The 26311-nt window shown below is 41.6% G+C and overlaps 1 protein-coding gene across 2 annotated transcripts in view; it reads right to left on the reverse strand.

Moving 5' to 3' along the window:
* Positions 1–26311, reverse strand: part of LOC122646344 — a 60401-nt gene that overhangs the window by 31358 nt on the left and 2732 nt on the right. The gene's annotated exons all lie outside the window — the stretch shown is intronic.

Genomic DNA, 26311 nt, shown 5'->3' on the forward strand with positions numbered 1-26311 from the left:
CCCAACTTGCGAACAACATCTTCAGCGACAACGTTGGTGCAACTGCCTGAATCAATCACCATATCACATAGTTTGTCATTACATCGCACCTTGGTCTGAAAAATATTGGTACGTCGACAATCTTTATCTTCCTCACTAGAAACTTTGTGTTGCCAAGAGGGGGCGAATAATATAGCAATACTAACGCTCGCCATCACATCATCATCATCAACCTCACTAGGCTCACTCTCATGTTCAGCCACTAGATTGACTGTCCCTGTGAACCGTTGCTCCTTTGGATCAAATGGTATAAAATTGTCCTTGTCAATGTGGGCTACCAAACGGTTAGGGCACTGAGCAGTCATATGGCCATACCCCTTGCACGTGAAGCACTGAATAGCTGCTTTCGACATCACCGAATTTCTGTCATATCCACGCCGAGGTGGAGAATAAGGTCTATCTAAACCTCGCCGAGGTAGGGAGTAAGGACGAACCGGTCGTGTAGGTGCCACAGAGGAACCACTAGTATGTGGTTTGTTAACCGAAGCTGACTTCTCCTGAAAAGAAGATTTTTGTGGACGAAAGCTATCACCTCTAGAATATGTGCCAGTAAAATTTCTTCGATTGTAAGATTTCCTCAAATTTTCCTCAACCTGATAGGCCACCTGAACTGCTTCCTCCATAGTAGGTAATCTACTGGCGGCAACTGCGGCACTGATTTGTGGATGTAAGCCATTGCGGAACTGCACCATTAAGACTTCCTCGTCCCATTCGAATTCAAATCGAGTGACTAAGTAATAAAACTAGGCCACATACTCCTCCACGGACAAACTTTCCTGTCTCAATTGCACAAATTTGAGGTGTACACGCTGCTTGTAATCAGCCGGTTGGAATCTTCGGTCCATTGCAGTGCGCATCTCAGCCCATGTAGTAACTTGGCCAAGACCTCGAGTACGGTTCTGTTGTTGGTGTTTGATCCACCAAACTCGGGCTATGCCTTTCAACTTACCCTCTGCAAATATCAGTTTCCTGGCCTCCGGTAAATTGTACCATCTAAAGAAAATTTCCAAGCTATGAACCCAGTCAAGATATTCTCCGGGTCGTGGTCCCCATAAAAATCAAGGACTTCCAACTTTGCTACTTTGTCCACGCCTTCATATCGTCCAGCCCCATATGATGGTAGTGGTGGTGGTGGTGGGGTGTAATTGGAAGAATCCACAGATAGCATGGGACTCTTTCCTTTCTCAGAAGCCACCAATCGATCAATCGAAGCTTGCATAGATTCCATCATTGTCTAAATGGAATTAATAGTGGTGGTGAGAGTGTCCAATTTGGCATCTGTTTCAGCCTTATAAGAATTTAATTGCTGGTGAAGTTCACTGTTGGTTACCATGGTTATATTAAGGCAAGAGAACACTCAAAAGACAAAGGTTGAATGGCAAAACAGTAAATAAAGGGAAGTTTATGACCCTAATGGCAGAACTGTAATTATAGAAAGTGCAAGTAACACACAAGATGATGGAGAAAACACGTATAAGGTAAAGGGTAAACTGAGAAGTGGGTGAATAACAGAATTAATAAAAGACTGAGGGGCAGTTTAGGAATAGAAAATAAGAAAAAGAGAAAACGTGAGATCGTGGTTAGGGAGGGGATTACCGTCTCCTACTTACTGATTCTGTCAAACCAGAATGGAGGAGGCGCTGCGAGGAAGAAAGGGCTACACGACTTCGATGGACGCGACAATGCGAGGGAGCCAAGCGGGGAGTTGAATCGTGAGAAGCTTCTGAAACAGGTATGTACTTCTTTTTTTTCTGCTTCTCGATTTCTCACTTCACTTCTTCTTTCTCTGTCTCGCACTCTATCTGTTCTCTGCATTTTTTTTGTTTGTTTGTTGGTTCTAGCGGAACCAAGGAAGTGGGTGACAGTGGGTCGGGGATTATGCTCAGGGAATCGAAACGATGGAGTAGGAGAGAGGGATTTCTGCGGGAGAAGGATGAATAGATGTGGCCCTTTTTTTTTTTTTTTTTTTTTTTTGGTCGCTGTTACAGCGAGGAAGAAAGGGGTTGTTGCGGTTGGGGTTTCAGCGGAGTTGAAGGAGAGGGGTGGGAGATGGAGAGTGACGCAGGGTTTTTTTTTTTTTTGAATGGGAATCACAGGTGTTTGCTGTGGTTGATGGGAAGGAGATGGGATGCTGGTATGACGGGTCGAACAGCAGTGCGGAGAAAAGAATACTGGAAAAAAGGAGAATGGAAGAAGAGAGATTGGTAAAGGAGGTGGAATTTTTCGGCTCTGATACCAAATAATGCAGAACCAGGGGGGATCTGCTATGGTGGGCCTTATAGAGAGAACAGTAGAAGAATTAGAAGAAAGGAGGGGAAAGGGAAGAGGGCGTTCATACACACACTCTCAAAGAGCTTCACAAATAACTTCCATTAATCAAATCTGCAGATCTGTTACTCTCCTACGATTACAATGAATAAATAGAGAACAGCCTTGCATAGGAATAGAAACCCAACTATAATAGAAACAACCCAAAATGGAAACCACTAAAATAGACCATATCTAAGAAAAAGAAACTACCTAATAAGCTCCTACGTAATCTACTCATGAAATAAAACAAATATTGCATCCTAACTAAACTACTAGCCCTTGCCAGACCAGAAAACCGGTTTAGGACCAGTCCTTGGTTTGGGCTTCCAAAGTGGGTCATGCTGGTCCAACCAGGCTAAGGCAACTGCATCAGAAGGACCAGATATAAAAAATGCTGGACAAGAGATCAAGCAGGGCAAAGTTTGAGGAAGCATGTCTAGAGAGGATCCCTGATTTAGGGGAGCAGGATTATGACAGTGACGAGCCAGATTTGGATGACACAGCCACAGCAGCAGAGGCTACCTTTGAGATGGAGCAAAGACAAAGTGATGCAAATGGCTAAGGAAGCTGGTTCATCTAGACAGGCCAATATAGACCAGTCACAGGTGATAACCAGTCCACAAGAGGATCGCAAATTTCAGGTCCAGCAACAGTAAATACTTCAATCAATTCTCAGATTTGCAGGAAATTTCAGAACAATGAAATAAACACAAAAAATTCAAAGAAGGGAAGAAGATGAGGTAGTCTCTCACCCACGGCCTCTCACCGTATTTTAATCTCTTCACCAATGGCATCTCACCATATTCTCTCACAAAGAAAAGCACAAAACTATGTTTTTTTCTCAATCTCATGAATCAAATTCGTGTATAAGGCAGTATACCCTTACAAACTTATATAGAAGACTTAAAAACAGACTTAAACACTAAAAAGGAAAGGAGTAACCAAATCCTTAACAAATAAAGTAACATAAACTGAATATGAAACTAAAATAATTAAAGAAACTGACTCAAAACAGGACCTAACTAAACTAATGAAGTAAATCCCGTTTTCTTACTTTCTACCCATATTTTAGGCCCATTAAATTGGCTCATTACAAAGAAAACCCATGGGATAAAAGGCCCAACACCTACATAACCCAACCCAAGGCTTATTTCCAATAAAATAAGCCCTTTAGGTGACTTATCTGCATCACATGTTCTAACAGAGCCATGGCCATATGGGAGGAGGAGGCTGAGATTTAGAGAGCCAGAGATTCCATTTAGGAAGAGCCAAAGTGTGAGGGCCCCACCCCCAGCACCCCCACCGCCAGTCTTTGACCCTGTCGTTGAGATCATTGAGCAGAGTATCCTACCGATTTCCTAGCCATGACCGGAAATAGAAGAAGCTGAAACAGATGTGGACTGATGTGAAGAGGAGAGTAGGGGTTGTTATCTCTAAGTGGTTTTTATACCATAGCATTCCAGCTCATGCCACTACAAGGCAAGGTTTTAGGTCTCAGTTTTGCCCCTGGTTTTGCCAGGCCACGAAACCGAGTTTTGGCGAGATCTCGGCGAGTTGGTGTAATTTTTCCTGTCTTGACTCAGTGGTGGGTTTCGGTGGCCATATGGCCAAGATAGATCTTGAAACTTGACACCCACCCTATTGTAGGCCTTCTAAACACAATGGAAACATTAGATTTTACAAATTCAAACCCAAAATGGTATTTTGACTTCTGACCCTAGGTTGGTAGTCTACGGCGTAGGTGAGCTCTACCCTAGGCTATTCCACACAATATATATATTATTTTTTATATTAAAAATTAGATTAAAATTTAAAAAGGGTACATAGCAGAAAGTTTATCTAAAACATCTCTAGAAGTAGAGTTCCTACGTGCGAAATTTTGCTAAAAGGTGGGGGAGGGAGGTAGTTCTTCTATCCACTCTCTTAATACAGACAGATTCAAAGTTCTTAAAAAGAGAAGTAATATCAAAGATGATTCCGAAAAATTCCCACGGCCATGGTTGCTATTGGTGGAGGTAATCAACTAAGTTTTGTGAGCCAGTCCATATCCCCATCTTCACTCCTTGTCTTCCCAGAGACATTGCACTGGTGATTCTTGGAGGATTCCTCTTGCTTCTGATTCTTCTGCGGATCCTGTACATCTAAAAGCCATATTTGCAGAAATAATTTGTTGGTCAGCGAGAATAATGGAAGCCCATGCTCCTTGAGTTGATATATGGTCGAAGCTTCCATCAGAGATGATAATGATCTTCCCTGTGGATGGTATGGAATGGTAGAAGTCTAAAGGTGGATTAACACATGTATCTGTGTTTGGTTCAATGGTAAAGGTCAAGAGCTTGAGATCAGATTTCCATCTTCTTATTTGATTTAAGATTTGCAAAAGGTTTGGCTTAGCAATCATGGAAAATGGTTTGGTTCCTATTCAACCAAATGAAATAGGAAGTAATACAAGCAATACTGAGAATGTATTTCTTTTTAACCAAGTTGATGCATTAGTTATTCAAAAAGTTTTCAATTAACTCAGGGATGTTATTTGCCATCAGTCTATCAGTTCGGAGTCCAAGAGATCCGCCTGCCCAGATATGTTTGGAGAAGTTGCAGGATATGAGAATATGCCAATCGGTTTCTGGTTCACTGTTACAAAAAGGACAAAGGTTGCAACCAGGTATGATTTGCCTATTTTGGATAAAGTGGGAAGACCTTTTCTTAAGATTTTCCATCCAAAGCTTTTAAATTTGGGTGAATGTTTAATTTCCACTGGAATTTCCAGGTCTTTGATGAATGTGAGTTGTGAACAGAGGTAAGATAGGAGGCCGCAATCTTAGTTGAAAATTTCCCAGATTTTGAGAGAGGTGTGAAGAGAGATGGGAATTTGTAGAATAAGTTGGGTATTGTTTTGAGGGAAAAGTGTATTGATAAGGGTTTGATTCCAGGATCTCCCTATCAATAGGTAATTCACAACATTATATAGGGGATGGGGATGCAGATTGATTGGGAGGGAGAATTTATCCAACTGAGGTATCCATGGCTGAGTCCAAATGTTTATGTTGCAGCCATTTCCTATCTTCCAGTAGAGTAAATGTGCCAAATGAGGAAGAATTTATTTGATGCCATTCCAGACCCAGGTTCCATTTTTGCATTGAAAGTTTTTGTCCAGAATGTTTTGGTGGGGAAAGTATCCTGCTTTTAGAATTTGTACCCACAATTTGTTAGGTATGTAAGAACTTGCCAGCCTAGCTTCATGAGTAAAGCTTGGTTATGATTGGAGGTTGTTCGGATGCCCAATCCTCCCACGGATTTCGGGGTACAAATAGATTTCCAAGAGATGAGGCTGATACTTTTTTCGCCTTCTTCCCTTCCTCTCCAGAAAGATGAATTAATGGAATCAAGTTTATGACAGATAGATTTGGAAAAAGGAAACATGACATGAGATATGAAGGGATTGAATTAAGCACAGATTTGATTAGAATGGTGCATCCCGCTTGGGATAGGAGATGAGATTTCCAATTGGTTAACTTGTTTTTAACTCTAGAAACAATTCTGTTTAAACAAGTTTTTTTGGAAGAGGATGGGATGAGAGGGGTTCCCAGGTAGACAGAATTAGAGTGCATTTCCTTAATATCATGAATTTTTTTATTGAAACTCTGAGATGGTCTGGGGTATTGGTGCTAAAAAAGATACTACTCTTAGCAAAGTTGATTTGTTGACCAGAGAGGTCTTCAAACAGACCCAAGATGGATTTGATGGTGGTGACATCTTCAATTGAGGCTCTACAGAAGAGTAAGGTGTCATCAGCAAAGAGACGGTGAGTGATTTCAAGGGCATTGCATGAAAATTTAATGCCCTGAAAGAGATTAAGATCTCTGTAGGTTTGGAGCAGTCGGGATAGACATTCCATAACGGTGATGAAGACTGAAGAGGTAGGGGCTCAGAGGACAGCCTTGTCGGATTCCTCTAGAGGGTTCAAAAAAGTTAAAGCTGCTTCCTTGTAGTTTGATAGAGAAGGAGCATGAGAAGAGGATGCAAATCATATCACACCAATGGTCATCAAAACCCAAAAATTCAAAGATGGCTCTGATGAAGCCCCATACAATTCTATCGTAAGCTTTGGACATGTCAATTTTTAGTGCAAGAAAACCAATTTTCCCCGTCTTTTTCTTTTTGAGGTAGTGGAAGATTTCTTGAGCAATGATTATGTTGTCAGTTATTTGTCTTCCCTTAACAAAGGCTGCTTGACACGGGGAAATAAGGGAGTTTAGAAAAGGTTTAAGTCTATGTGCAAGAAATTTGGAAATTATCTTGTAAGATACATTGCAAAAACTTATGGGTCGAAAGTCTTCCACTTTATTTGCTCCCTCTTTTTAAAGAATTAGGGTGATAAGAGTATGATTTGCAAGGGGGGGGGGGGTAAGAGAGGTGAAGAAATCCTGGACCATTCTTATGATGTCCCAGTTATGTTGATAGAAAAAGGCAGGGAAACCATCGCTGCCTAGATCTTTGACGGCTCCAATGCCAAAGACAGAATTTTTTATTTCGTCTTCCAATGGCATGCTATTAAGAGAGGAGAGGTTAGTTTGAGAGATAGGGTTGGACTAAAGAAACATTCCACAAAACTGGGGTCGAGTGGATCAGAGGAAGTAAAAATCCATTGAAAATAAGATGAGAATCGAGAGGCTATTTTGGGAGGTATGGTGATGAGATTCCCATTATTATCAAGTATGCCCTGAATGGTGTGAGACCGTAGGTTGCTTTTGGCCATTGCATGGTAAAATTTTGTATTGCGATCCCCATCTTATTTATACAATTGACGGGATTTCTGCATCCAGAACAATTCTTCAGCTTCCAGGATGAGATTGAGATATTGTTCATTTTCAGAGATTTGAGATAATGTTTCCTCATTAGGCTCAAGGGATTCAAGAAGGAGAAGTTTTTCAAACAATGTTTGTTTCAAATTGGGGATAGAACCAAACACGTCTCTGTTCCAGATTTTCAGAGAGTTTGAGATCACAAATAATTTTGTGGGACTGTTATCATTTGGAAGGGCATTCCATTGGGTTGAGAGGAAGGATTTAAAGGAAGGGTGTTCAGACCAAGCTGCTTGGAAGTGGAAGATTTTTTTGAAAGATTTCAAAGGTGTGGATGTACAGAGGAGGATTGGATTATGGTCGGAGCTGAAAGATGGAAGGGACTGGACATTAGCATTAGGCCAATTGGAGAACCATGAAGGAGAGCAGAGACATCTGTCCAGGTGCTCCATAATTCGGTTAGGAGGTTTTTGTTTATTGCTCTAGGTGAACCAAGCGCCGATGGGTATGATTTCTTCTAGGTGGTAATCATTCAGAAGAGTCCTACAAGCCACAGATGAAGGGGAAAGAGGGTGATGCAGATTCATCACCAAAATGGGCTTATTTCTTTAGAAATAAGTCTAGGGTTGGGTTATATGTATGTTGGGCCTTTGATCCCATGGGTTTTCTATGTAATAGGCCACTTTAATGAACCTAAACTAGGGGTATATAGGTTGCATACGGGATTAGCCCAATACTTAGTTATTTTTATGTTTTTAGATTGAACCGGTTTAGAATTGGTTGCATCCAATTGGTTCAATTGGTCTAATTTAAGTGAAGTGTTCCTATTGGTCAATAGGTCCTTATATCCTATTGGCTAGTATGGAATCTTCTTTTAAATTAGTTGTTTTAAGTAGATTCTTTTATTTTAAGTTAGTAGGGGTATCTTAGTCAATTTATTGTTTTAAATCAGTTAAGTTAGATTAAATCTCTCCCTTCCACGATTTGAGAAGGAGGAGATTTTAATTTGTACTAGGATTTGGCCATTGGCCCTTTATTATAAAAGTAGAAATCGTGGGAGGCTCCCCCACATTGAAATTTGAATTAAAAAGACCGTTTTCTGCTACTGGCCGACTACTGCTGCTGTTCTGCTCCTTTGAGTGTGCATCCTTGTGGATTTCAAGGTGGAAAGGGTGGGTGGATTCCTACGACTCCTTACGCCGTGACGACTGGGAGGATCTCTCTCTGAAGGTGGCTTCATCCTTTATCATTCAAGCTGCTGCCAATGGATTCCAATGGTGAGTTTGAACTTTAAATTCTGTTTTTTCTATTCATTCTCCTTCCCAATCAATTTCCCCTTCATTTTCTGTTTTAATTTCATAAACCCTAGTGTTCTAAATTCTGTCCAGCCATAGCCTATCACCCAAATCCCTTCAAACTTCAGACACAGCATCACTACATCAACCCCTCCATTCGACCTAGCATGCTGCCTCCTCTTCCATAGCTAAACCCTAATTCCCCTTCATCTCCTCTAAACCCTAAATAGTCAAAACCCTGTTCTGACCTAATTAGCCATTCAATTCAGCCCATATTACAGTCGAACCTTCCCCTTACTATTTAGAAAACTCGACCTCAGTCCCAGCCCTTAAATCCCACTCAAACCCCTAGTTTTGGTAATTTTTCTTAATTTCTAAAACCCGAAACCCTAACCCTAATTCTGCAGGAATTTTAAACTGATCCAAATCCCAATATTTTTATATCAAAATAACCCTCTAGACCTGCTGATCATTACCATATATTATTTTCATCCATAACCCTAGCCTAAACCCTAGATTTGCCCTAAACAACCCCAAACTGCCTAGCCTAACCAGCAACTGTATTTAGATCCTGTTGCTTGGCCTCTAATAGGATCCTTATCCTATTGTGAGCTACATTAGAGGGTCAAAGGGTTTCCCTCCAAACTTATCATGGCTATCAAGAAGCTCGTTGAAATCACCAATGACCGAAAAAGGTGAATTGCAAGATGAGATGAATGTTCTAAGATCAGACGAGAAAGTTGATCTGTCGGAAGGTTTCGGTGGTGCATAAATCCAAATTAGACACCAGGGTAGATGGGAGAAAGGGTCTTGTGTATATACAGCGATGAAACGATTCCCAATCACAATGTTTGAAAAAGAGGAGTTATTTGCAAGAACCCAAAGTCCGCCGCTGAAACCCCTACTACCAGTGCTTTCAATAAACCCTAAAGGAAAGAATTGATTACAATATTTAGGAAGAAATTTAAGATCAGGGGATGTTAATTTGGTTTCACAAAGAAAAATAAGGTCAGGTTTCCATTTATTAAAATGAGAAGACAATCTCTTAGTTGCTTTAGATTTGAGGCCACGAATATTCCAACTAAAAATTAACATGATGGAAAGGAAGTGATTGGGTACGAATCAAATAACGCTTGGAAAATTTAAGGAAAATAAAAGAGATAGCTAGAAAAATAGTAATAAAACAATGAAAAACTCAAAAAGTGAAAACTTTACCGTAGAAGTAGATGGGATCGACTCCTTGTCCCTGGCTTTGTTTCCAGGAACTTCACAAATTCGAATCGTGTGTTTCCTTTGTGAAGAGCAATGGAACTCCTCCTCTTATTTCAATTCACAAACCCAGTCCTTCATTTAAGCAGAGAGAATATCCGGAGATTTGGATATCTTGAGAATATCAGCTGATATTTTTGGAAGAGCTTAAGTTCAAGAGAGTCTTTGGCAGTCTTCTCATCCTCAACATCCAACTGTTCATTCCTCTTTCTTTTTGTGAATTTGGCCTTTTCTTTGTGCAGAACGCTTTCTGGTTGATCTTTGAAGTCACTTTCCAGATGCGTAGAGGATGAGGCCATTTTCTTTGGGGTATCTGGGGGTGGGGGAGTGGGCTCAGAGTTTTTTGGTTTAGAGGTTTGAGATGGGGAAGGTGTCTGGGCTGTTAAGTTGATGAAATCGGCTCTAGGGTTGGGGATTAAGTGTAGTGTAGGGTTGATGAAGTTGGGAGGTAGAATGTAATTTATTGTGATGCAGATGGGGTTGTTGAAGGTTAATCTTGGGATTTGGGTAAAAGTTACAGCTCGGTTAGAGAGGGGGGTAGGGATGTGGTGATGCAGCTCCAAAAAGGAAGAAGAAGAAGAAGAAACCCTGAAGGAAGAAGAAGAGCAGCCTTGACTAGGCTGAATTTCGTTGGAGCCTTTTAGAGTTTTTTAGTTTTTTTAGTAAGGGCAAAACAGTCTTTTTATTATGTTTTATTTCTCTTATTTCCCCTCCACGATTTTAGAGGGATAGGTATTTTAATTGTTTGTTGCTTTAACTTATACTCCCATTCAGAGTATAAGTCCATTTCTGTTTTATGTTTAGTATTAGGACTCGGATTAGGACTGCCCACTCCTAGTCTGACTACGACTTGCTTTAGATTGATTATTTGTAAGATCTTTGCCCCCCCCCCCCATTTATTATTATAAATAGTAGGATCGTGGGAGGCTCCCCCACATATTGATATTTGAAAAAAGACTGTTATTGCTGCTGGCCGATTGCTACTGCTGCTCCTTCCTCTTCAAGAGTGTTTGCATCCTTGTGGGTACATCAAGGTGGAAGGGTGGGTGGAATCCTACGACTCCTTACGCCGTGACGGCTGGGAGGGTTTCTCTCTGAAGGTGGCTTCATCCTTCTTCAAATCAAGCTGCTGCTGGTGGAATCTAGTAGTAAGTTTGCTCTTTAATTTCTGTTTTTCCATTCATTCTCCCTCCCTATCGATTTCCCTTAAACCCTAGATCATCTAGGTTATTTTTAATACTCCTCCCCCATCTGAATTCAATCAGATTCAGACCATAGCCCCATCACACCCTTGCCTATACTCGATCTCAGTTGCTGCCCCTTCCCATCACTCTAAACCCTAATTCCCCATTAATCACCATAAACCTAAGAAACCCTAATTTCTGTTTAGGCCCATTCAGCCATCAGAAATTCCCCATACTGCAGCCGAACCTTCGCCCCAATCCCCCTAGCACTCGATCTAAACCTCAGCCCCTGAATCCTACTTTAAACCCTAGTTTTTGTTGTTTTTCCTAATTCTAAAACCCAAAACCCTAACCCTAATTTCTGCAGGAAGTCAAAACTGATTCAAATTCAGATATTTTTATACCATAATGACCCCCTAAACCTGCATATTACAGCCATATAAACCCCATTCCCAAATTCCCATCCTAAACCCTAATTTTGCCCTAAAACAGCCCCTAATCAGCCCTAAACAGCAGGCTTGACCAAAGCTTGATTCCCATTGGCTCCTAGTAGGATTATCACCTATTCTAGGACTACATTAACTTGGTATCAGAGCCATGGATGAACATGGCAATCTGGTGCTGCCACAACCACCCGACCCTATGGCAGCAGTGTTAGAGATGTTCCAAAAACTTACTGCAGATCAGAAGATTACAACTGATGCAATTATGACTAGATTGCAACACTTGGAAGGACAGAGAATCCCTCCTGATGGGGACAGCTACCTGCCCATAGAAGAAGACAGGTACCAGCCCCATTCAGTGATACAGAGACTGCCTGACAGAGATGGGAGCCCTAGAGATGATTACAGGGGTTATAGAGATGGACACTTAGGTAACAGGGACAGATTCAGGACTGACCGTGATGACAGGAGTGATAGAGATTATTATAGAGATCGTCGGGACAGACCTAGATATGCCCGTGAACCTTCTCGGGAACACAATGATCACCACCGAGGCTACAGAGACAGAGATAGAGAAGACCGGGATAGAGATAGAGGTCGGCAGCCTACTTTTGAGGAGTATATGAGGTCCTACTTCACTGGAGACCAGGGTACTAATCAACGCTATACAGGCAACCAAAAAGTGAAGCTTGATCTGAAAGAATTCGATGGTAACTCTAACCCCCAGGTATTTTATGATTGGCTTGCTGCAATAGAAGATTATTTCGACTGGTATGATCTATCTGAAGAAGGGAAAATGAAGTTAGTCCGCGCTAAACTTGTCGGACCTGCACGTGAGTGGTGGAGAACTGCTGAATGAGAGATGGACTTTAATGGTACTGCACCCCGCACTTGGGAAGACATGAAATATGACCTGAGCAAGCAATACTTACCAAGGCACTTCAGGTCTCAGTTGCAGGATAAATTCAACTCCCTCCGCCAAGGAACCATGACTATAACTGAGTACATGGGGCAATTCGATGCTCTTTCTTCTCGCACTGGCATTAGGGAGGAGGGCATCCAAATGCTTTCCAGGTTCAGGTTGGGTCTATCAAGTGAGATCAACAGGACAATTGGAGTGGTTGACGTTGCAGACGTTCGAGATTGTTTTGAGAAGGCCTTGAAGGCAAAGGAACTATTAGCTTCAAGTAAACAGCCAGGTTCTACTTCCAAGCCGGCCTACATCAACAATAGCACCTCAAAACAAGGTTCCTCCATAGGCAGCACCTCTCGCCCTGCTGTTCCCCCACATGTGGATGATAAGGGCAAGGCTCCTATGGGCCGAAATGACCCCTTCACTTGTTACTACTGTCAAGACAAAGGACACATTGCTAGGGACTGCCCACATAAGAAGAAGCCCATCAACGTGGCTGAAAAGGAAGAAGTTCAAGGTGAAGACGACGACCGAGGCGCAAATTGTATTCACCCACTCCCTCCTGATGATGAGTATGATGTGGCTAATTATCTTGATGATGATGAGTTACGAGGTGTCCATGTGGTATGTCACAAGGCTGCTGTCCAGCCAGAACTGCAATCTTTTTCATCCTCCAAAGAGCTGCTGTCCGCATACAAGATTGCACCATCCGCTGAAGATGAACTCAAGCAACTCGACCTTGATTTGGAAGACCATTTTGTGATCTCCAACCATTCATCGGGGATGAATGCTTTCAAGACGAGGAGAGTTGATGCAGCTCCAAGAAGGAAGAAGAAGAAGAAGAAACCCTGAAGGAAGAAGAAGAGCAGCCTTGACTAGGCTGAATTTCGTTGGAGCCTTTTAGAGTTTTTTAGTTTTTTAGTAAGGGCAAAACAGTCTTTTTATTATGTTTTATTTCTCTTATTTCCCCTCCACGATTTTAGAGGGATAGGTATTTTAATTGTTTGTTGCTTTAACTTATACTCCCATTCAGAGTATAAGTCTATTTCTGTTTTATGTTTTAGTATTAGGACTCAGATTAGGACTGCCCACTCCTAGTCTGACTAGGACTTGCTTTAGATTGATTATTTGTAAGACCTTTGCCCCCCCCCCTTTTATTACTATAAATAGTAGGATCATGGGAGGCTCCCCCACATATTGATATTTGAAAAAAGACTGTTATTGCTGTTGGCCGATTGCTGCTGCTGCTCCTTGCTCTTCAAGAGTGTTTGCATCCTTGTGGGTACATCAAGGTGGAAGGGTGGGTGGAATCCTGCGACTCCTTACGCCGTGACGGCTGGGAGGGTTTCTCTCTGAAGGTGACTTCATCCTTCTTCAAATTAAGCTGTTGCTGGTGGAATCTAGTAGTAAGTTTGCTCTTAAATTTCTGTTTTTCCATTCATTCTCCCTCCCTATCGATTTCCCTTAAACCCTAGATCATCTAGGTTATTTTTAATACTCCTCCCCCATCTGAATTCAATCAGATTCAGACCATAGCCCCATCACACCCCTGCCTATACTCGATCTCAGTTGCTGCCCCTTCCCATCACTCTAAACCCTAATTCCCCATTAATCACCATAAACCTAAGAAACCTTAATTTCTGTTTAGGCCCATTCAGCCATCAGAAATTCCCCATACTGCAGCCGAACCTTCCCCCTAATCCCTCTAGCACTCGATCTAAACCTCAGCCCCTGAATCCTACTTTAAACCCTAGTTTTTGTTGTTTTTCCTAATTCTAAAACCCAAAACCCTAACCCTAATTTCTGCAGGAAGTCAAAACTGATTCAAATTCAGATATTTATATACCATAATGACCCCCTAAACCTGTATATTACAGCCATATAAACCCCATTCCCAAATTCCCATCCTAAACCCTAATTTTGCCCTAAAACAGCCCCTAATCAGCCCTAAACAGCAGGCTTGACCAAAGCTTGATTCCCATTGGCTCCTAGTAGGATTATCACCTATTCTAGGACTACATTATGTGGATTGGTGTTTGGACGGGGTTCGAAGATGAGGGAAAGGGATATAAATGTTGAAAGGAGTCGATGGGGAGGCTACTATTGAGATCGAGATGAGGAAGGTTTGGGGTTTCGTGGAGGAGAACTGAGATGTTTTCGGTTGGCTGAAAGAACGTTGTTGGTTCGGGGTTATGAATGAAAGAAAGTGGGGGTACTATCGACTCCAAATTTTGGCACAGTTCATCAGTCCAAAGTTGATTTAGGTCGATATGCAAAGGTGAAGAGGGTTCCGTTGCAGGTTCAGGGATGGGTGGTGGGGTGGTGTGGGATGTGGGATGATGGGGGGTAGTCTATGGGTTGGGGCTGGGTAAAGGGTTAGAATGTTGATTGGGTTTGGGAGAGCTTATGTATTCATGGTGAGGGGATTTGACATGCAAGTCCATAGGTGGGGTTAATGGTGTAGGATTAAGGATCTGGTGGGTTTGGTTTGGGGGGTGATCCTTAATTTCTCCTTCGAGTTCCCCCTTGTGTAGTAGGGATGGTTCAGAGGTTGGAAGTGGGGACGTGGAAGATTCACCCAGTTTGTTAGAAAAATTGTCAATGGATAGGGTGGAATGGTCTGCTGGGGGGCCGGTGATGATGTTCTCAGCTTTGGCCTCGTAACATACTGGAAAGAGATTCATAATATGTGTAGCTTCGGGGGAATTAGGATCCTCGAAATTTGAAGCGTTCCCTGGACATTGAGCTTGAATGTGAGTAAGCAGATCGCATCTTGTGCACAGGTTGAAGATTTCGTAACGAACAGGAATAGTGTTAACTTTGCCGTCCGAGGATGAGATGTTGGTAAAGCTTATGATTGATTGCCGTTTGGGGAAGAGAATTTTGAGTCTGGCGGAATGGGAGGATGAGATAATTGAAGGGGGGTCGATCATAATGGAGATTGGGAAACCGATGGAGGAAGCAGCTTTGATGATGGCGTTTTCTTCAAAGACAGAGGAAGGAATGTCAAGGAGTTGAATCCAAATGGTGAAGAAGTTGGAGTTCTCTTTAAAGCCTTTTGATTTAGGGGGATCAGAAAAAAGGTGGATAAGATGATGGCCATACCACCAAGGTTGTTTGTCGAGGACTGCTACTTTATCTAGGATATTGTAGAATGAAGCTTCAAAATCTCCACTTCTGAGAAGCTTGATGGATTTGGGTCGGAACGGTTTCCAAAGGAAGCAAGGAAGGAAGCCAGTGAGTTATCAGGTTTTGGGCATCCAATGGCGTACCCATGGATAATAGGTTGTGATGATAAGATGAATTTGGTTCCTGGAGGAGGTGCAGAATTGTGAAGGTTGTACATTGCTCCCAGATTATCAAAAGGTGGAGAAGAGCTTCGAGTGAAAGAAACAGCTATACTTTTTTCCTTTTCTTTGAATTTGGCTTTGTTTCTGTCGCTTTCACAAGGATCCTTAGTGTCCTTGCAGCTGCTCTTAGGTGAAGTGCCTTTTCCGGGGAGAAGTTTGTCCTTTGGTGGTGAGGGTAAAATTGGAGGTAGTTTAGAGGGGTGCATGATGAAAGGTGAATGTTAAGAAGTGCAAAGTGTAGGAAGTGGATTCGGTGATGGTTTTCCAAAAAGGAAAGAGAAGTGGAAGAGTGTAAAATGCTGGGGGAAGTAAAATTTTGTGGGAAGGTTAATAAATAGAGATGAGACCAGTGCGTTGTTAGAGAAGTAGGTTGGAGGAGAGAATAAGAGGTAGGGAAAGGATAACATGGAGATAGCCATAAGGGGTTGTGTAGGGAGAGGGGGGTGAGAAGAAGGGAGGAGTGAGAAAAGTGCAGTAAAGGTGATAAATGAGGTAGGAAAGAAGATAAAGAGAGAAAGAAATGAAAGTTCAGGTAGATATAAAAGTTGAAGTAAATTCAATGCAAAACTGAAGAAAAGAGGCAGAATTAAAAATGAGTGGGTGGGCATTAAAGATCAAGATGGAGAAGATAGGACATGAATGAATGGAGAAGAAAACAGCGAGATGGAGAAAGATGAATTGAAAAACACGTTGAAGGGGAAAGGAGAGATTAAAGGGAAAGTTCTCAATGAAGACCTGGGGTTTGTAAATTGAAATTCAGAGAGGAGAGTAGCCGGGGATCAAAGGAGATCGAAAAACCATAAAAGAAAGGAGGGGGATAGGGAAGAGCTGCAGAGCGCTCGAGAGCCATGTTGTTTCGCCCCTCTTACTCTTATTCCATACAATATTTAGAACACATAATTAAAGTAGAGGTGTAAAACAACTTAATTAAGCATTACGAATTAAAGTCAATTGATGCATCTAAGGAGAAGAAGGATGCAAAATATATATACAAGCTGCTGAAGGAGGAGGTAGAGGATGTGGGGGTAGAGAAAGTGGTAATTAAGCATTACGAATTAAAGTCAATTGATGCATCTAAGGAGAAGAAGGATGCAAAATATATATACAAGCTGCTGAAGGAAGAGGTAGAGGATGTGGGGGCAGAGAAAGTGGTACAGGTTGTCACTCACAACAGGAGCAACTTCAAGAAGGCTGGGCAAAAACTGATGTACAATCCCATGTACCAACTTTTCTAGACTCCATGTCCAGCCCACTGCATCGATCTCATGCTGAAGGACATAAGGAATCTTAAGCTTGTGAAAGAGGCTATAGAGAGAGCAAGACAAGTGACCACATTTATCTACAATCATGGATATGCCCTACAGATGTTGAGGAAAAAGTGTGGTGGGGAGTTAATGAGGCCAGCGCTAACATACTTTGCCACAAACTACATCGCTTTGAAAAGCTTTGAGACAAAGAAGGCTGGACTTAGCTCCATGTTTGCTTCAGAGTATTGGTTTGAGTGGTAGGAGTCTACTTCTCGTGGGGGTTGGGCAGCCCAAGCAACCATTTCTAGTGACAAGTTCTGGGATGACCTGAAGAGGGTTGACATGATCTTCGAGTCGATCATCAAAGTGTTGAGAATGGACACAAAAGAAGCCCACCTTACCACACTTGTGGGCAGCTATTGATTTGACGAAGATTTAAGGTGGAAGAAGTGTACAGGCGGGGGGGTATCACAAAGTTCATTGCCAAAATCAAAGATCATTGGGAGAAGTAGCTCATGCATCCACTACATAAGGCTGGTGAGTTTTAACTTTATTCATCTCAATTCAACTTACTTGTCATTTAATTGTTTATTGACTAGTTTGCATTGTTGTCACCATACAATCTCAATCCCAAGTATCAATACAAGCACAAACTTAGGATGAGTCAAGATCTCTTAAATGTAATGATGAAGGTGGTGGAGAAGCTTGAGCCAAATTCAAATGGACAGTCCATTTGCAATCAAGAGGTAAGACTAGTACTTTGTTTAGTACTTAAGAACTCATAATTCAGTATTAACGCTAACATTAGTACCAAAATTGAAATGGATACAGATAAAGCCTTACAGGATGCCACTGGGAGTTTAGGCCGGGCAGCGGCAATTTCTGGTCGGGATAACACTGCTCTTGGTAGGTCCAATCACCTTAGTTTTTCATTCATATTTAAAGTATGTATCATTATTTACCATCACCCAACAATACTTTTTAATGTTGTTATGCAGCTGAATGGTGGTTGTTATATGGAGATACTCACCCAACTGTAGACGCTGAATCCTAGTTAGCAAAAATGTGTTTAAAACAGCATTGCCGTTTTTTACCATGTGTATTCCCGTTTGTTTCCCAAACATATGGTAAAAACCAGCAACCAGCCCCCTTTTCCTTTTTAAACGTGTTTCCATTTTTTGACGTTTTTTATACAGAATTGCTTGCCGTCCACAATGACTCACTTAACTAATCATATCTCACTCTACCAAACTCCAATCAACGTGATTCTTTCACCGACGTAAAGATGACTCGAAGGGCTACATTTATTATGATATCACCTCCAACTCAGGGTCAATGCATGGACCCCGAAATTGAGCTACAAAACTGATGCATCTACTGAAAAGGATTTCTTAAGTGATGGCTCCCAACTCCAACTGAACATGCATCACTCCATGAGTGTGTTGGTTGTGTTGACAATAATGAGCAACACCATAGCCAAGCCACATTGCTCAACAAGACTTTAGACATTATGGTGTATGAATTGGGAATTGATAATGGATGATATTAGATGATATGTCTTGGAACTTACAATGGGTTGTGGAATATACATGGATTAATTTTGGATGTTACGGTTTGTTTGAACATTAGAAGCAAGTATTCAAGTAAAAATTCCTCAATTTCTATGAGAATAGTGCCTTTGGTTCCATTTTTTTTAAATATACACGTTTAAAACCCATACCGTCCTTTTTCCGCTCTTTACCGTTCTCTGTTTTTTTACTGTCTGTTTGCAATTTTTTACCGTTTAAAACCCGTACCGTCCGTTTCCGCTTCTTTGTCATTCCCGTTTTTACTAACTATGAGCTGAGTTTTGTCACCCCCTGGTAATAATATCATAGGACACAGACTGACCTTTGCATCTCTCTCAAGGACTCACTTAGGCACAAAGGTCATATCACCCTCACATCTGTAATAATGATAATGATTAAAGAGCTGGTTTTGGCGTGGAAGTTATGTAAAGACCTTTTTGCCAATGCTGTTTACCTTCCCTGACTACGGCAGTCCCGCTAGCCGCTAAGCAAGTTGTGGGGGTTGTAGGGGCAGGAAGCGCCCTACCCAAGGGGTGTAGAGGGGCGGAACCCCCAACCGAATTTTTTTATGAAGTGTGAAGGATGATGCATTAGCCATTGAGAAAGTGTCATATCACTCAATTCCTCTAAAAATGAGCCCTAGGGTTTTACAGCTCCGCGGATCCATGGAATGGTCGCGGCATCGCACGTTATGCCCCGATATTCACAGGCCATACAAGAGGCTGCGGCTGCCTCGCAGCACCGCAAGTGCTCTGTGGTAGCACACAGGGCACCACAATCAGAAAAGGATAAACCGTGGAGCCGCGGAATTCCAATGGTCCCCTTATAAATAGAGGACCCCTAAACTTCCCAAAGCATGCAAAGTTAGTCTTGAGAAGCATGCCCATGCTACTTTTGTCCTTCTTTTGGTGTTTTCTAGACGCCCCCATGCTTCCCTAGTGTCCTAATACCCCATAGTAGCCAAAGGCACCCAAGAAATCCCTTTCCCAAGGTAAGATATCGCTTCAACTCAAAGTTCTTGAATTTTCGAGCTATGAACCCTTGCATGGGCAGTCCCTCGATAGTCCTTCGGCGCCCTGAACCCCTAGAGAAGGTCTGAAATCCAGGGAATCTTGAAAAAAGCCAGTGAGAGAGAGGAAATTCCCTAAGGCATTAGAGTCCTTCAAGAGAGAGAAAGAAATAGTAAGTTGCATCCCCCTAACCTGGGAGATCACAAAAAACCACATTTGGATTTAGGAGCGAAAGGGCCCTCCCCCTTTCGACCCTCATCCAGGGTCGACCTCAAGTATAATCACTCTTCCTTTAGTCATTTTGATATAATAGCATGGGGGTTGTATAGATTAGAACAATGTAGCCTACTAATGAGCATGCTTTAGGAGTAATGTATAATCGTTATTGTTATTGTAGTGTACAGTAGCCAATCAAACTTAGCCATGCATATTGGTATAAACCACGCAATTTAGGGGAATGTTCGAACTTTAGCATCTAGTAGAAGGACCAGTTCTACTGGGCAGAATCGGCGCCCTAACAGTTTCCCACTTCAGTAACCTGGCCCTTACCCGAATCTCTAACCATAACATATGGAATCAAACCCAACTCTTTTCCCTGACCAAGGATTGAGCCTCCTCTTATGGGTCCTAGGCCCTCATCCTAGGTGGTGACTCCTCATCATGCATAACCCAATCCTCCCATCATCACGCTAGATTTCAAGTCGCAGTACCTACACCAACCTGAGTAGTATAGCAATTAAAGTGCTTTCCCAAACATGTTCTACCTCCATATGCGAGCGTAACTCTAGCATAGTTGTCACGGCGTCTAGGCGACCCAAGGCGTTGGAGAAGGTCCAAAATCAAGGCGACACCAACAAGGCAACCAAGGCATCTAGACACCTACGCGACGCCTTGACAACTATGAACTAGAGTATGTTCTCCCTCATACACTCCAAGAGGCGGAACCGATTAGGCGTCAAGAAGCTTAGGGACTTGGTCTATCCGTCTATGTGCATTACAATATGAGATTGAGAAAGGAGCACATACACCTTGGCATAGACAAAAATTCAACTCCAATCGAGTTGAGCGAAATCTTCCAACGTGAAGAGTAGGATCGCCTTTACAAGTGGGTGAAGGATCGAGGTGAGCCTCTGTTAGATGAGGCTGGGGGTCGGCCCAACACCCAAAATGCTTCACAGATGGGTGCTAATGTCGAGGAGTATATGGCGTCAAGGGGCAAAGTTCACTCACAGACCTGGCATGCATTTGAGTCCCAGCCTGGTAGAGATGATGACGAAGAATTGAGTGGTCGAATTCCTAGGACATCGCCCACCTTCCCCAACTCAAGCCCATGATGAAGGTGGTAGTGGTAATGGTGATGGTGATGGTGATGGTGGTGATAATTATGATGATGATGATGATAATGGTAGATTTGCAACCTCAAGCGAGGAGCATTATTAGATGATGCAAGATGCAAAGCCCAGGCCCATCAGAATCACAATGGAGACTCAATTCGATCATGTCACGTGGGATCAAAACCACAATGCACGGACCGATAGAGGCTACACTCACATTCAACCTAAGCAATTCAGGCCAAAGGAGGAGGCAGCTAGGATGGGCATGGATGTATCGAGCTTGTCTGGCACACCGGAAGCCATTAGTTTGGGGGAGAATAGAGGATCTGGGCATTGATGTGCACCATCCTTCACAAGAGAGAGCCTCAGTCCAGCACATCATGGTGATAGTGACTTTGAGAGCTGCAATTCAGCCTCACATGTTGGGTATGGTAGATATGTTGGTGGACCATCCTTTGAGAGCAACGGTTCGGCATGGTAGATCTTCTACTTCATTCCCCAGCACTGAGTATGGGGGTGGATCAGGTGCTAAGTCACTTTCGACAACAGCATCTTCTCGTATCCGACTCAACCATATGTGTCGGCTACACCCAGTTCAAGTCTCAGTGAGTCATTGGGATACCTCTGGTATGCTGATGATGAAGCTTTAATGTGGGTTGTCCTGGACTATCGAAACAACTTGTTACAAATGTCATGGGATACATATGAGCTGCATTCGAAGGAGCATCAACGAAATCTTCAGTCATACTGATGCAGATACACTACCTTAGACCAACCCAAACCCAGTTGGGTATCCAAACCAAGATGAACCGGTTCCCAACCATGTTCTGGTTTATTAGGATATTTAAAATACATTTTATTTGGGAAAGATATGTAATCTTTTGATTTGGGGTAGCTATTAGACTTATAGGGAAATTTCCAATTTGAGTTTTATTGAGTTTCTATTTTGGTTAGTCTAAGTTGTAGGAAGTAATTAGGAGTCTTTATTTTTAGGAGACTTTTATTTCTCTTTATATATGCTGTAATTCCCCTTCGTTGGAGACAGATTTGAAGAATGAATTGAGTTTGTGGTTTGAGTAGCCTGAGGGTTGTGATTGATGCAGATACACCACCTTGGACCAACCCAAACCCAGTTGGGTATCCAAACCAAGATGAATCGGTTCCCAACCATGTTCTGGTTCAATAGGATATTTAGAATTTATTTTATTTGGGAAAGATATGTAATCTGTTACTTTGGGGTAGCTAATTTGAGTTTTATTGAGTTTCTATTTTAGTTAGTCTAAGTTTTAGGAAGTAATTAGGAGTCTTTTATTTCTCTTTACATATGATTTAATTCCCCATCATTGGAGACAGATTTGAAGAATGAATTGAGTTTGTGGTTTGAGTAGCCTGACGGCTGTGTGCGTGTGCACTCTTCTCCCCCCCCCTCCCTTGTTCTTATGTGATTTCTCCTCTCCCTCTACAACTCTGATTTTTCCCAGCTTCGTCTTTTCTCCTAACTGGCGCTCCACCACATACGCAGCTCGTGGATTAGACACACCAAGAAACACCATGAGGTATTGAGTGGTGAGTGTTGTATACTTGTATTTCCCTAACGGCCTAACCTAATGCATGTTTGGACTGTTTTAATTGCATATTTACATTTCCAATAGCTAAATTATACGTAGTTAGTGTTTATAATAAAGCTAGTGTGCATAGTTCTAAAACTCGTCTCGACTCGGCGAGATCTCGGCAAGTTTCTCGGTTTTCTGAGAAACCGAGACAAGATGGCATACGGTACATAAAAGTGCAATATCTCGCCAAGATCTCGGATCTCAGGTCGAGATCTCGGGTTGACCCATGGAAATGACCCTTCTACTATGTATTTACTTACCTAACTCGACATATCTCGGCGAGATCTCAGATCTCGGGTTGACCCATAGAAATGGCCCATCTACTATGTATTTACTTACCTAACTCGACAGAACTCTTATATGCTTGCTATGGAGCACTATATGCAACATTACAGCAACACTATGTCATGGGAAGACTATTTGACACTAGCGGGGATTGAATACTTGATTCAAAGTCATTTTATGTGATGATAGTTGTAACACTGTTAAACAATTTGATGTATCACTTTAACATTTCTAATTCTTATTTAAGTTGTTTAGCTATTAATTGAATGTTTTGCTTGCTTTCTACTACTAAATTATGTGTAGAGTAGGGTATTTTAGTACGTCATCGCCTACCATAGTTCTAAAACTCGTCTCGACTCGGCGAGATCTCGGCTCTCATCTCAGTTTTCTGAGAAACCGAGACGAGATGGCATACGGTACATAAAAGTGCAATATCTTGCCAAGAAACTAGGGTCCATGTAGTGGTCCACTACCAAACAAAAGTGAAGTAGAAGCGCAATCCCGTACCCAAAAGTGTATGGCCCCTATTTTGAATATCTTTCCTCCTTTAGGTGAGGTCATTAAGGAGGATTCGGACTTGCAAAAATGGGGTCCCGATTTTCTAGAGATTGGTGCCATTTTCTATCTAAAAAAGGCAATCGCCAATCTGGTGAAGCCCCTTTTAGAGAAGGAGGACATTACTCTTGGACGGTCGTAGAATTGACGAAGGGGGCTATCCTGGGAGGGCTTGAAAACCTCAATCTTCTTATCCGGATCTACTAGGAGATTTTCACTTTGGGTGGGCGAGATCTCAGGTTGACCCATGGAAATGACCCTTCTACTATGTATTTACTTACCTAACTCGACAGAACTCGACATATCTCAGCGAGATCTTGGATCTCAGGTCGAGATCTCGGGTTGACCCATGGAAATGACCCATCTACTATGTATTTACTTACCTAACTCAATAGAACTCTTATATGCTTGTTGTGGAGCACTATATGCAACATTACAGCAACACTATGTCATGGGAAGACTATGTAACACTAGCGGGGACTGAATACTTGATTCAAAGTCATTTTAGGTGATGATAGTTGAAACACTGTTAAACAGTTTGATGTATCACTTTAACATTTCTAATTCTTATTTAAGTTATTTAGCTATTAATTGAATGTTTTGCTTGCTTTCTATCACTAAATTATGTGTAGAGGAGGATATTTGAGTACATCATCGCCTACCAACCTATGGTCCGAATTGAAATTCATATTTGGACTTTGTTTTTGCAAAATCTGATAGTGTCATTGTGTTTAAATGGCCTAAAATAGGCTGAATACCAAGTTTCAGACCCAAACTAGGTCTAAAACCCACTGAGTTGAGGCTTCGAGTCGGAAAAAAAAAATGCACCAACTCGGCGAGATCTCGACTCGACTCGGTTTTTCCAAGGGCCGAGTTGGTACCGAGACCCGAGTTTTAGTACCTTGTCACCTACCAACCTATAGTCCTAATTGAAACTCATATTTGGACTTTGTTTTTGCAAAATCTGATAGTGCCATTGTGTTTAAATGGCCAAAAATAGGCTGAATACCAGGTTTCAGACCCAAACTAGGTCTAAAACCCACCGAGTTGAGGCTTCGAGTCAAAAAAAAAAATGCACCAACTCGGCAAGATCTCGACTCGACTCTGTTTTTCCAAGGGCCAAGTTGGTACCGAGACCCAAGTTCTAGTACCTTGCTAGTGTGTAGCATTCCACGTACACTAGCAAACTTGAGTCCAAACCACAAGTACCATTTTGGGTGGTTTTTTGTTGAACTAATTCATGGAATAGGTGTAAAATGATAAAAATAGGCAGCATAAAAAAAACAGCTCAATAAACCATTTTTTGAGCCTCGAAACCTAGGTTTTGATTTTGCCCCCAGAAAAATCTCAGGTTTTGACCATATGGAAGTTTCAGTTTAAGCCAGGGTCAAAACCCGAAACTTGGAACCTTGCTTGGAAATCCATGTAGATGAGATTGATTTTGACTAGCATAGGTTCAGATCTTGTATATCAGGGGCAGGACTCTTTAATTAAATCCCATCCCTTAGATCTAAGATCAGATCTGCCCCAGATCAGCTAATAAGATTACGACCTTCCTTTTCCATCTCTATTTTCTATTTGTGGGCCAATTACTAGTAGGCCAAGGTGTCCTATGATAAGAAAAATATGTCACATTTCACACACATATTTTACACAAAACTTGGTTTCGCTTATGAAGCATGTCTCTAAGACTCTAAGTCTCTAACACATCTTGTTGGGATGAAACCATGGACCATTCAGTTAGAGACCCAAAAATTGTTTGGGGGTAAGAACTTGAATCCAAGCCAGTTTTCATGGTTCTCTTGCAGCCATGTCGAGCCGAATGTGTTTTTAAAAAAATTTACCTCTATCTTTTTTAATTGTTATTATTATTATTAGGGAGAAGGATGGGTATGCTAGCAGTATGCCGTAAGCTAGCACCCTATGTGTGTATCTCTCTCTTCCCCCTTTGAAATGACTCCCTTACCCCCTCAAAGGGAGGAAAAGAGAGATAGACACATAGGGTGCTAGCTTACGGTATACCACTAGCATACCCAGCCTTTTCCCTTATTATTATTATCACTATGCTAATTATTATTATTATTTTATAACATCCGACTGCACAGAGTTTTGACCAATCAAAATGATTAAACCGTATCAAACAAAATTTACAGGGTTCCCCAAATGTTTGATGGCTGCTGTAGTTTTTCATTATGCTTATGGATCTAAATCTCACAAACAGCAGCATTAAGTGTTCTGCCTAGCATCCCCCCTCTCTAAAAAAAATCGCTTCTTTCTCTATTCACTCCCTCCCTTCTATAATCTATTCTTTGTCTCACTATATTATCTTTAAAACCTATAAAATCTCCCTCTCACTCTCTTTTTTTTGGGTGGGAAGCATACCATTTCTCCTCTTGCTTATATTAGTTATTAAAAGAAAGAACACTAGTCCCGTAATATAGTAAATTGCTTATATGAGAAGAAGGGGTCATGCATTTCGAATAAAATCCCACAGGAAAAACCATCTAAGAATTTCTTGGTTAGGGAAAGCTGGCCCAATCTTAGGTCTAGACTATAGAATGTATGGGGCAGAAAAATTTATAATGGACGGGTAGGCAAGCACATCTTCTTTAGCATTTACTGGTACAACCAGAAGTTGGTAGAAAAATACCCAAGGCTCAGGGATCAGTATTGTAAGATGTGTCAGTCCCAAGTATTAATGATCTGGATAATTTTATACCAAACAGTCCAAAGAAAGGATCAAAAAATCCAGGAAGAAACCCTAATAAACACAGCAGTTTGATTAAATTAATAAGATTTTAAGCCAGGATTAATCCATTTATGGGCATGCATCAGGTAATACAAAGGTTCAAAATTTTGGTATCTGATAATTCATATAGTTTGATATGCATTGGAATCAGATTAACATATCCAATCTAGTACCTATGATGGATCAGCCATTTTATGTATCAAAAACAAAATAAAAAGTTTGGAGATTTTGTGTGTGTGTGTGTGTATAACATGTACATGTGTTTTATCAGATCAACATATCAAATCTAGTACCTTTGGTGGATCAGCCATGTTATGTATCAAGAACAAAATAAAAAGATTG

The sequence above is a fragment of the Telopea speciosissima genome, chromosome 1 (assembly GCF_018873765.1).
Source record: "Telopea speciosissima isolate NSW1024214 ecotype Mountain lineage chromosome 1, Tspe_v1, whole genome shotgun sequence".
Classification (NCBI taxonomy): domain Eukaryota; kingdom Viridiplantae; phylum Streptophyta; class Magnoliopsida; order Proteales; family Proteaceae; genus Telopea; species Telopea speciosissima.